This window comes from Mustela lutreola, chromosome 6 (genome assembly GCF_030435805.1).
Source record: "Mustela lutreola isolate mMusLut2 chromosome 6, mMusLut2.pri, whole genome shotgun sequence".
NCBI lineage: Eukaryota > Metazoa > Chordata > Mammalia > Carnivora > Mustelidae > Mustela > Mustela lutreola.
In genome coordinates this window covers 24,662,910-24,674,708 of record NC_081295.1, presented here as the reverse complement: position 1 = coordinate 24,674,708, position 11,799 = coordinate 24,662,910, and the positions used below count along the sequence as shown (strand labels likewise).

General features: G+C 42.1%; 1 long non-coding RNA gene across 1 annotated transcript; it reads right to left on the bottom strand.

Moving 5' to 3' along the window:
* Positions 1-317: 317 nt before the first annotated feature.
* LOC131833548 (uncharacterized) lies at positions 318-11,473 on the bottom strand. Its single transcript, XR_009354518.1, has 3 exons — positions 10,970-11,473; positions 10,488-10,581; positions 318-456 (listed from the first exon to the last, which is right to left on the bottom strand). It is a non-coding gene; the product is annotated as an uncharacterized LOC131833548 (long non-coding RNA).
* Between the last annotated feature and the right edge of the window lie 326 nt (positions 11,474-11,799).

Here is an 11,799-nt window from a genome sequence, read left to right as displayed (position 1 = left end):
TTCCTTCTCAGTGGGGAGTCTGCTTTTCCTTCTCCCTTTGCTCCTCTCCCGTTTGTGCTCTCCCTCACTCTCTCTCTGCTAATTAAATCAATAAGTAAAATCTTTAAAAATAAATAAATAAAATAAAGTAAGCTCTATGCCCAACTTGGGGCTGGAACTCACGACCCTGGGATCAAGAGTCTATGTTTAGCTAGCTAGGTGCCCCTTAAGTCTTACCTTTTATATTAAAATAAATGCAAAGCTTATATTTAATTCCATAATATGTGTATTTTATATGACATAAAACTTTAAAAAATCATTTATAGTTGAATTACCTAACTTTAGCTTTGTGGGGAGAAAATAATATGTTCTTAGGTAACGTGCATCTTTGCTCTGTGGCCTCCCGCAGCACCTGCAGCCTGCTGAGGATCGCTGGGAGTCTCTGCACCCCATTCAGCGAAGACCACACCTAGAAGACTGAGAGAAATAAGAAGGTTCAAATTGTGCATGATAAGTTAAGATTCAGAGAAGGTAAGTAACCTGCTTGTCAGTGGCAGAGCTGGGATCTGAAGACTCTAAAGGCCAGTTTTTCTTTTTTTAAAAAGATTTTATTTATTTATTTATTTAACAGAGGGATCACAAGTAGGCAGAGCAGCAGGCAGAGAGAGAGAGAGACAGAGAAGCAGGCTCCCTGCTGAGCAGGGAGCCCGATTCCGGGCTAGATCCCAGGACCCTGAGATCATGACCTGAGCCGAAGGCAGAGGCTTTCACCCACTGAGCCACCCAGGCGCCCCTAAAGACCAGTTTCTTAACAAAGATTCTATCTATTTTTCTCCAAAGATAATTACCAGGATTCACAGTTTGGTACTAAATTATTGACCTGGGGCATGGGGTCAGACTTTGGAGATCATAGAAGACTGTACAGTAACTAGTAAGTTGGCAATTTCACTATTGCTTTAAAGAAGAAAAGCATGGTTTCTGTTTGGGGTAATGGAAAAGCTGTGGAAGTGGATAGTGGTAATGGTTGCACAACTGTGTGAATATAATTAATATCACTTAATTGTACACTTAAAATGACTAGAATGGTACACGTTATGCTTAAAAAATACATATATATACACACATATATTATATATCCACAATTAAAAACGAGGAAAAGAAAATCATGACTCGTGGATTAGAAGATTAATATTTGGGGCATCTGGGTGGCTTATTGGTTCAAGCCTCTGCCTTTGGTTCAGGTCATGATCTCAGGGTCCTGGGATGGAGCCCAGCATTGGGCTCTCTGCTCAGCAGGGGGTCTGCTTCCCCCCCCCCCGCCTGCCTCTCTGACTACTTGTGATTTCTCTCTCTCTGTCAAATAAATAAATAAAATCTTTAAAAAAAGGAAGATTAATATTGCTATGATGGCAATTTACCAAAATTATATCCATATATTCAGTACAATCCCTGTCAAAATTCCAGAAGTCTCTTTTGTAGAAATTGACAAGCTACTCACAGAACTTTTTTATGGAAATGCCAGAGTGGCCAAAATAGCTTTGAAAAAGAATTACAAGTATAAATGAGGAAATCTGAACAAGATTGATGGTCTGTAACAATCTCATTATCTTAGCTGTGGTACTGTATTACAGTTCTATAAGATGTTACCATTGGGGGAAACTATAAAGGGTACATGGAATCTCTCTGTGTTAGTTCTTATAACTACTTGTGAATCTACTTGTGAAATGTGGGGCACCTCAGTCTGTTAGGCAGCTGACTCTTTTTTTTTTTTTAAATATTTTATTTATTTATTTGACAGACAGAGATCACAAGTAGGCAGAGAGGCAGTCAGAGAGAGAGGAGGAAGCAGGCTCCCTACAGAGCAGAGAGCCGGATGTGGGGCTCAATCCCAGGACCCTGGGATCATGACCTGAGCGGAAGGCAGAGGCTTTACCCACTGAGCCACCCAGGCGCCCCGGCAGCTGACTCTTGATTCTGGCTCAGGTCATGATCTCAGGGTCATGAGATCAATCCCTTGCAGGACTCCCAGCTCAGTGGGGAGTCTGCTTTTCCCTCTCCCCTGCCTGTGCTTTCTCTGTCTTCTTCAAATGAATAAATCAAATCTTAAAAAAAAAAAAAAAAAAAGTTAAATGAAAAAAATAAATTGGAAGACTTACACTTACCAATTTTATTTAAAAAAAATATTTATTTATTAATTTATTTGACAGAAAGAGAGCAAGCACAAACAGGGGAGTGGCAGAGGGAGAGTCCTCACTGAGTAGGGAGCTCAAAGCGGGGCTCGATCCCAGGACGTGGAGATCATGACTTGAGCTAAAGGCAGACACTTAACTGACTGAGCCACCCCAACACTTCCCAATTTTAAGACTTAATATAGAGCTGTAGTAATCAAGACGGTATGATACTGCCTTAAGGAAAGAGAGAGATCAATGGAACAGAATTGAGATTCCAGAAACAAACCCTTATATTTATGGCCAATTGATTTTCTGCAAAGTTACCAAGGCAATTCAAAGGGGGAAAGAATAGTTTTTTCAACAAAAGGTTTCTCTAGAACAAATGGATATCCACATACAAAAATTTTTTATTTAATTCAGTGGTTTTCAATGGGGGTAATTTGGGCTTCCCAAAGGGAGACTACATTTGGCAATGTCTGGAGACAACTTTGGTTGTCACAATTGGGGGTAAGGGTGCTACTGACAGTTACTGGGTAGAAGCCAGAGATGCTGCTGAGTATCTAACAAGGCACAGGGCAGACCCCCACAGCAAATGACCCAGCCTGATGTGTCAACAGTGCTGAGGACAAGAAACCCTGATTTATCTCACACCATATACAAAAAATGACTAAAAATTAATCATAGACCTAAGCTTAAGAGCTAAATATATAAAACTTTAAGAAAAGAACATTAGAAACAATCTTTGTCATTTTGGATTAGGCAGTAATGCCTTAGATATGACACCAAAAGCATTATATGTTAAAAAAAAGTTAACAAATTGGACTTAATCAAAATTAAAGACTTTTGTGCTTTAAAAGACTCCATTATGGGGGCACCTGGGTGGCTCAGTAGGTTAAGCATCTGCCTTCAGCTCAGGTCATGATCCTGGGGTCCTGGGACCAAGTCCCACATTGGGTTCTCTGCTCTGTAGGCAGTCTGCTTCTCCTTTTCCCCCTTCCCCCATTCATGCTTGCTCCTCAAATTAAAAGCAAACAAAAAAAATTCCATCATTATGAACAGGAAATCAGGTAATAGAATGGGAGGGAAATATATTTGATAAAAACTTGTATCCAGAATATATTAAGAATGCTTAGGGGAGCCTGGGTGGCTCAGTGGGTTAAACCTCTGCCTTCAGCTCGGGTCATGATCTCAGTCCTGGGATTGAGCCCCACATTGGGCTCTCTGCTCAGCAGGGAGCCTGCTTTCCTTTCTCTCTCTGCCTGCCTGTCTACTTGTGATCTCTCTCTCTGTCAAATAAATAAATAAAATCTTAAAAAAAAAAAAAAAGAATGCTTATAACTCGGGGCATCTGAGTGGCTCAGTTGGTTGAGTGTTTGACTCTTCCTTTTGGCTCAGGTCATGATCTCAGGGTTGTGGGACTGAGCCCCACCTCGGACTCTGTGCTTAGTAGGGAGTCTGCTTGAAGATCTCTTCCTCTACCCTCCCTCTACATGCACATGCTCTCTCTCTCTCTAAAATAAATAAATCTTTAAAAAAAATGCTTATAATTCAATAATAAGACAATAACCCAATTAAGAAATGGGCGAAATGTTTGAATAGACATTTCACCAAAGAAGAAATATAAACAGCTAATATGCTCATTAAAGGATGCTTAACATCATTAGTCATTAGGGAAATGCAAACAAAAATCACAATGAGATACTACCTCATTTCTACTAGAATAGCTATAATAAAAATGAGACTATCAAGGGTTGGTAAAGATATGAAGAAACTGGAATCTACATGTGTTGCTGGTAGAAATGTAAATGATACTACTTGGGAAATAGCTTGGCAATTTCTAAAACATTAAACATAATTTTACCATAAATTTTACTCTTAGGAATCTAAGAGAAATGAAAACTTGTCCGCACCAAGACTTGTTCTTGAATATTCATAGCAGCGTTATTCATAATAGGTAAGATGAAGAAACAACCCAAATGCCAATCAGCTGGTAAACAGATAAACAAATGTGGCATATCCTTATCATGGAACACTATTTAGCAAAAAAAAGGAGTAATGATTAATGCTACAAAATGAATAAACCTCAAAAACATGATGTTAAATGATGGAAACCAGATGTAAAAAAGTATAACTCCATTTACATAAAATGTCCAGAGAAGGCAAATCTACAGATGGAGAGTAGATTAGTGGCTGCCCAAGGATTGATTGTGAGTGGGCACAAGGGATCTTTAACCCTGAAATGTGGTGACGTGTTCACAACTTTGTATACTTATTAAAATCATCCAATTGCATAACTAGATGAATTTTATGGTATGTAAATTATACTTCACTTAAGCTGCTTTTAAAAAAGGATGCAATTAAAGCAGTCCTGATGTTCATAAAAAGGAAGGAAAGAAGGATATAAGGAAAGAGAAGCATAAACAGGCAGCAATTAGAAAGTTCACAATAGGGCGCCTGGGTGGCTCAGTGGGTTAAGCCGCTGCCTTCGGCTCAGGTCATGATCTCAGGGTCCTGGGATCGAGTCCCGCATCGGGCTCTCTGCTCAGCAGGGAGCCTGCTTCCCTTCCTCTCTCTCTGCCTGCCTCTCCATCTGCTTGTGATTTCTCTCTGTCAAATAAATAAATAAAATCTTTAAAAAAAAAAAAAAAAAAAAAAAAAAAAAGAAAGTTCACAATAAATTGATCATATTCTGTGTATATGAGCTCAGGTTCCTAGGCAATTCATGATGTAATTATGGTGGCAGAAATCAGCAAAATGCTGTTTTGATTGAGAAATAACGCAAACAGGAAGTGAGAAATAGTGAGGAGGTGAGGTGAAAAGGAAGTGAGAAATAATGCAAATAGGAAAATTACAATGATTAACTTAAGGAAGGAAAGATTTCAAGTGTAGCTTAATTCTTTGAGAATGATGTTTTCTGGGCTTAAAAAAAAAAAAAAAAGACCCAAATGAAACAAGATAATAACAAAACACAATAAGCTCATACTTTTATAGCAAATGATCAGAGTCAGATATAGATTATTTTGTTTCCCTTTGAACAGACCCTAGAAGTTTCCTTCTCCCAAGTCTTCTGTAGGGGAAGGACATTTTTTCCTTATTTCCTTCTAGGTTCTTTGGCTGGCTTAATCATTAAATAGGCAGAAAACAGATTAACAGGAGAAAAGCAAATTTAATTTTGTATTTAAGGAGCCCATAAAAGTATGAAACTCAAATAATAACCAAAGCAAGCAGCTTTTATACCTTTTAGACAAAGAATTAATTTGTGAAGAGCTGACAGGACGAAGAGGTTTGGGCTTGGGGGTAGTAGTGAAGAAGTAACAAAATTTGTTTCTATGGCCTTCTCAGCCCTAAATTCCTATCTCTTGTGATGAGGATGTCTCTCTTCCTCCTGGTAGAGGAAGGGTACCTTTTACATGGGAGATTTATTTCATTTTCAGAAGGATAAAGGAGGGTCAGAGGGTCCTTCTTGCACAGGCTGTTTCTCAATTTTTTTTTTTTTAAGATTTTATTTTTAAGTAATCTCTATACTCAACATGGGCCTTGAACTCACAAGAGTTGCATGCTCATCTTACTGAGCCAGCCAGGTACTCCTCAAATACCTTTAATTCAAAATAACCAATGTGCCAAAGCAGCACATTTTTGAGTGGCCTATTTTATTCCCCTACACTTTTTTTTTTTTTTTTTTTAAGATTTTATTTACTTATTTATTTGACAGGTAGAGATCACAAGCAGGCAGAGAGGCAGGCAGGGGGGGGGGGGGAAGCAGGCTCCCCACTGAGCAGAGAGCCCGATGCAGGGCTCAATCCCAGGACCCCGAGATCATGACCTGAGCCGAAGGCAGCGGCTTAACCCACTGAGCCACCTGGGTGCCCCTACTTCCCTATACTGTCAAGCAAAGATGGCTTCTCATCTCCTATGAGATCGTTTCTCTGTGGTCTTTGCCAAGAGCAGAAGGTATGATTATTGACTGAGGCCCTTTCCTTCCTTAGATTGTGAAGTTCAGTGGGAAAGAAGTCATTATTTTGTAGGAATGGAACCACCAACCAAAAAAAAAAAAAAAATTTAATCGTTCAAGTTGCAGAATTTTAAAGGAATTTGTTCCACAGTTTTTTGTATTGTTCTGGTTCCACAGTTTTAACCTGCTGCGTTATTTTTCCAAGCTCAAAGACTTTCTTTGTAGCAGGTTAGGAGGTTTTTTCCTTTTTTCAAAGATTGTATTTATTTATCTGAGAGAGCAAGTGAGTGAGAGAGCATGAGTTGGGGTGAGAAGGTACAGAGGGAAAGGGAGAAGCCGTCTCCCACTGAGCAGGGAGCCTCATATAGGGCCCCATTGTAGGTTCCTGGAATCAGGGCCAGAGCTAAAGGCAGATGCCCAACAGACTGAGCCATCCAGGTGCCCCAGGTTAGGAGGTTTTCTTCTTTCTTTCTTTTAAAGATTTATTTTATTTATTTATTTGACAGAGATCAGAAGTAGGCAGAGAGGCAGGCAGAGAGAGAGGGGGAAGCAGGCTCCCTGCTGAGCGGAGAGCCTTTTACGGGGCTCAATTCCATGACCCTGAGATCATGACCTGAGCTGAAGGCAGAGGCATAACCCACTGAGCCACCCAGGTGCCCCAGGAGGTTTTCTTACCAAGTATTTAACGCATACTTATTTATACTGCAGAATCCGACCAGGAATAGAAATTTAGCTGCCTTTATAACTTAACCTACTTATTAATAATGGTTATAAAAACTGCAACATCATGGAAAAATGTTTATGATATGTTATGTGAAAATAGCAGGACCCAAAGTTAAACGTATACTATAATTAGACCCATGCCAAAAAAAAAAAAAAAAGATATGCATGATAGAAAAGGCTGAAATAGAAACGAAATGGTGAGATGATTATTTTAGCATGGTGAGACTGTGAAAGATTAATTTTTTTCTATTTTCCAAAAATTTTTTAAAGTTGTTATTTACTTAAATGTGTTCAAGCCCCACATTGTGCATAGAGCTTACTTGAAAAATTTTTTTTGGAGGGGGGGGAACACCTGGGTGGCTCAGTCAGTGAAGTGTCTGCCTTTGGGTCAGGTCCCGATGCCAGGTACCTGGGATCAAGTCCCGCATGGGGCTTCCTGCTCAGTGGGAAGCCTCTTTCTCCCTCTGCCTGTAGCTCTCTCTCCTTGTGCTCTTTCTCTCTCTCTCTGACAAATAAATAAATAAAATCTTAATTTTTTAAAAATGAGCTCAAAAAGTGAAATTTTAGCTACCCCAACAGTCAAGGCAGGAGTGACCCACTTGTTTGCTCACAGGATGCACAGTGATGGGTTCACTGTCAGTCCTGGCAATGAGCAGATCAAGCTGAAAGGAAGCTGATGTAGCTTTTCTAGGAAGATGGTCAGCATCTCCAAAGAATGAAAAAGAATAAAAGCCTGAGAAACTTTCTCTTTCTACAGAAAAGAAAGAAATATGAACATGCCGGGGCACCTGCGTGGCCCAAGGTCATCATCCCAGGGTCCTGGGATGGAGCCCCACATCGGGCTCCCTGCTCAGCAGGGAGCCTGCTTTTCCCTCTCCCACTCCCCCTGTTTGTGTTCTCTCTCTCTCTGTCAAATAAATAAAGTCTGAAAGAAAGAAAGGAAGGAAGGAAGACAGACAGAAAGACGGAACTATGAACATTCCTTCACCAGGGCAGGCTGAAAACTTAGCACATCAGCGCCCCAAGAGCAGGTGGGGTGACCTAGAGAAAGAGGTGGATCCCACCATCAGGTCTGGCCTCTCTAGACTCTCCCCAGGTGACACTTGGTTTTTAGTCACCTTTATTATGTATGTATGTATTTATTTATTTTTTAATTTTATTTATTAGAGAGAGCACAAGCAGGGGGAGCAGCAGTGGGAGAAGGAGAAGCAGACTCCCCGCTGAGCACGGAGGTCGATGAGGGGATCGATCCCAGGGTCCTGGGGTCACGAGCTGAGCCGGAGGCAGTCCTTCAACCCACGGAGCCACCCAGGTGCCCCTTCAGTCACCTTTAGAAGCATTTTATCTCCTTAATGGAAAGGCAGGACCCATTCTGCAAGAAGAAAACAGTTAATTTGAGATCAGGACTGAAGGTAGGGAAGAGAAAGAGGTAAATGATTATTTTGTTAGATTGCTTTATGCTTGTAAAAGAAAGTGCAAATAGCTTTAGTATTACTAAAACATGATTAACAATAATGGAAACTATTAATAATAATGGAATGACAATTATGTCCTCACAGTTTAATGAATTCAAGAACCAGTCCAATTCATTTCTGCCCTTTTGTGCTTTAACAAAGGTGTGGCATGTCTGCTCTACCGTGAGGGACAGTCATTCCAGATTATAAAGATAGATTCTGGAGCATCTATTGGTCAGAAAGGTGATCTTAACAATAGGATTTCCAAGTGGGAAGATAAATGAAGTGGCAGGAAAGGAGCTTCCTGAGATTAAGAACTCTAGGAAGGAGCTTGACAACTGGTTTTCTGAAAAGCAAGGTTCTCTTTATCAGTGATGAACTTGCTGATTAGCTAGAGTCTTAAAAAAAAAGAAAAGAAAAGGAGACGTATCCTTTAGCTGTACTTTTGTTGATCAGACATAATTCCCCCACACCTGCTTGCCTGGAGATGGCCATGTTGGAGCACCTTCTCAGACTTAGACTTTGAAGAAAGATCATCATGGATTATTCCAACTGCTTTGCAATCACTGGAATTCAGTGTGTTGCAGATACTGGGCCTAAAAAAGGTCTCTATCTTTTTGGACCTTTTTTTTTTTTTTTTTTTTTTAAGATTTAATTTATTTATTTGACAGAGAGAGATCACAAGTAAGCAGAGAGACAGGCAGAGAGAGAGGAAGGGAAGCAGGCTCCCTGCTGAGCAGAGAGCCCGATGTGGGACTCGATCCCAGGACCCTGAGATCCTGACCTGAGCCCAAGGCAGCGGCTTAAGCCACTGAGCCACCCAGGCACCCTTTTTTGGAGCATTTTGTACTAATATATATGTGTTTTATCCCAACTTGTTGCTGTCACCCACATCCTGGGCCATAGCAGTAATACTGTCACGGGTAAGACACAGTCTCAAACATTAGAGAGTGAGACCTGCACCAGGCCAGTCATGACACTGAGAGTTTATTTTTCGGTGTGCCTACATAAACCACATTATGTGAGCAAGAAAACATGAAGGCGATTTAGTATTATCAAGTAAAACTTACAACAAAGTTTAATGACAGTCATAAACTGTATCTTCTTTCAAAGACTTCATAATGGCAAACAGCTCACTATCTAATCCGTATCTCACGGATACTGTTTTTGTATGCCAGGAAACGGGTTCAAAGTTGGGGACTTTAAAAGCAGAAAACTTAGTGGGGCGGGAAACTGCTTTTTAGTTTCTGGGAAAATAGAATGTAAGTGTTTAGAAAAGAATGTCTCCCGGGGTGTGACTAAGAAGAGATGGGTCGGGTAGGAAGGAGGGCGGAGAAGGGGGAAGGACCTGCACAGAGTTGGGTCAAGGTGTGGCCAGGGAGAGGGGTGGCTTCGTGAGAGACCTGGAATGCTCGGGGGGGGGGGGGGGGGGGGGAGTCTGGCCGCCATCTGCCGGAAGGCCATCTCAGTGTTGTGCAGGGAGGGACCCAAGGGATCTGTTCCACAGGATTCTCGGGGCACCAAAGCTCCACACTGGTCTAGGTGGTGGGGGCTGGTAGGGACTGGCTGCAAGGGTTAGAGTCAGGAGACTGTAAGAAAATGTGTTGGTGACGCTGAGAAGAAAAAATATGGAGGCAGAAGAACACACAGCATGAAGGGAGGAAGTTCGTTTTGGGGATCCGGAGGGAGGTTGGAACATATATAGTCAGTCAGCAGAGGAAAGACTCAAGATCAGGAATCGGGGCAGGAAGCAGACAGGAGGCCGCAGGCTCGAGATCTTGGAAAGCAGGGAAGAGAAGCAGAGGAAGAGAGAACCAGGCGCTACCTGGAAAGACTCTCTGGTGGAGAGGTGGGGAGGTGGGGCAGGCCAGGCGGTCAGAGGTGGTCCGCTGGGCCTGCTTCTGCATCTGGAGAAGGTCAGAGGCTTAGCCCTAGGGCGTGGCTGCGGGACCGGAAAGAGAGAGCACGCCCTCACTGTCGCAGCCTGCACACACTGGAGCAAGACAAGACTGACAGGGAGGAGAGTGTGGCTGGTCTTAGGAGCCTGAACTGAATGAGGTTTGGAGGAGCCAATTTGCAAGTTGGGGGGACCAAGTGGAGGGGAGCAGCACAATGGCTGATGAAGGAATTCTTCCCTCTAGCAAGAAACTGGGGATGGGGGGGCGACAGAGAGGGGGTGGAGGGGACATTCTGAGGCCAGAGTCTTACCTGGTGGGCAGTGATGTCCCCGGGCGCACCCAGGTGGTAGACTAAGAGGTGTGATTAGGCATGTCTTGGTGCCCCAAATTTCTCCCTAAATTATCTGAAATTATAAGGACATAAGAGTTCATAAACAAACATCTCTATAAAGAAGGGGCATGAAGAAACACTCTCACCATTTAAAGCTGGAGAGTAAATTACCCAACAGTGTTAGGTTTAACAAAAGCCCGAGAAGAGGTTGGGAGAACTTTGCTGAGCGGGAAGACAGAGGCAGAGCTCCCTCAACACTGAGGGCAGGACACCTGAGCCAGGGGAGGAAAGGTCCCAGAAAAAGCAGAAAGTCAGGTGCTGAAACAGAAGACTCCAGGATTACAGGCCATACAAAAGAGAGCTAGGAATATTGTAGGCCTTAAGCCACGAGGCAGTGTCGGAGGAAATTTGCTAGTAAGTTTTATGCACTCCTTCATAGCCTCTCTCCCCCTGGGTCTCACCTTTCCTCCTCCCTGAACCTCACAGAGCATCTCTACCATCCAGGGTCAGAAATGACAGTCTTTTAGAAAATAAAATAAGGCCGGAAGGCATACATTCTCTCATTTATTTAACAGAAGAGGAAGTTGAGGCTCAGGGGGAAGTGACTTGCTCAAGGTCACCCAACAAACGAGCTGCTAAAGCAGAAACAAGAGCCCAGGAATCGGGCCTCAGAGCACCCGACCATCTGCTTCAGAAAACCGACAAGTTTTCAGAAAACGGACAGGTCAGGGTAAGTTCCTGCATATCTAGAGAACAAAAAGCAGGACTCCTCCTTTGTGGAAGTTAATGATTAAAACCTAGTCTGATCTAATGTGGCTAACCAGAGTTACTAATTAAGCCAATTTCTTCAAGAAAAGACCGTTTCAAACAGAAAAGCATTCGCTAAAGCTAAATCTACAGGCGTTCAAGTTGTGGTAGCACGAACTATACGATTATAATATTTTAAGTATATTAAAAAATATTTCATAATACAATACCTTAACCTCTGCAGCTCACATTTTCTCTTCATCGCAGGCCACATGCTGGGTCCTGATAAAATGGTTTCGTAACTTTGGGGGGAAGGAATTTAACTAAAATAACTTCACTTAGTGTTTGAGTGAACGAGGTAATAAAATCTGTTTGCTGTGTTCACTGTCTGCAGATAGGGCTGTAATTACACCACATAAGGAAGAAAGGTAGCTGAGTCTCAATCTGGATCATTTATGTAAACTCAGCCTTCTTGTCCACGGTCTTCTCATATTGCATGCAGGCAAACCACAAAAATCATCTCCATGAACCACACAGAGACGGT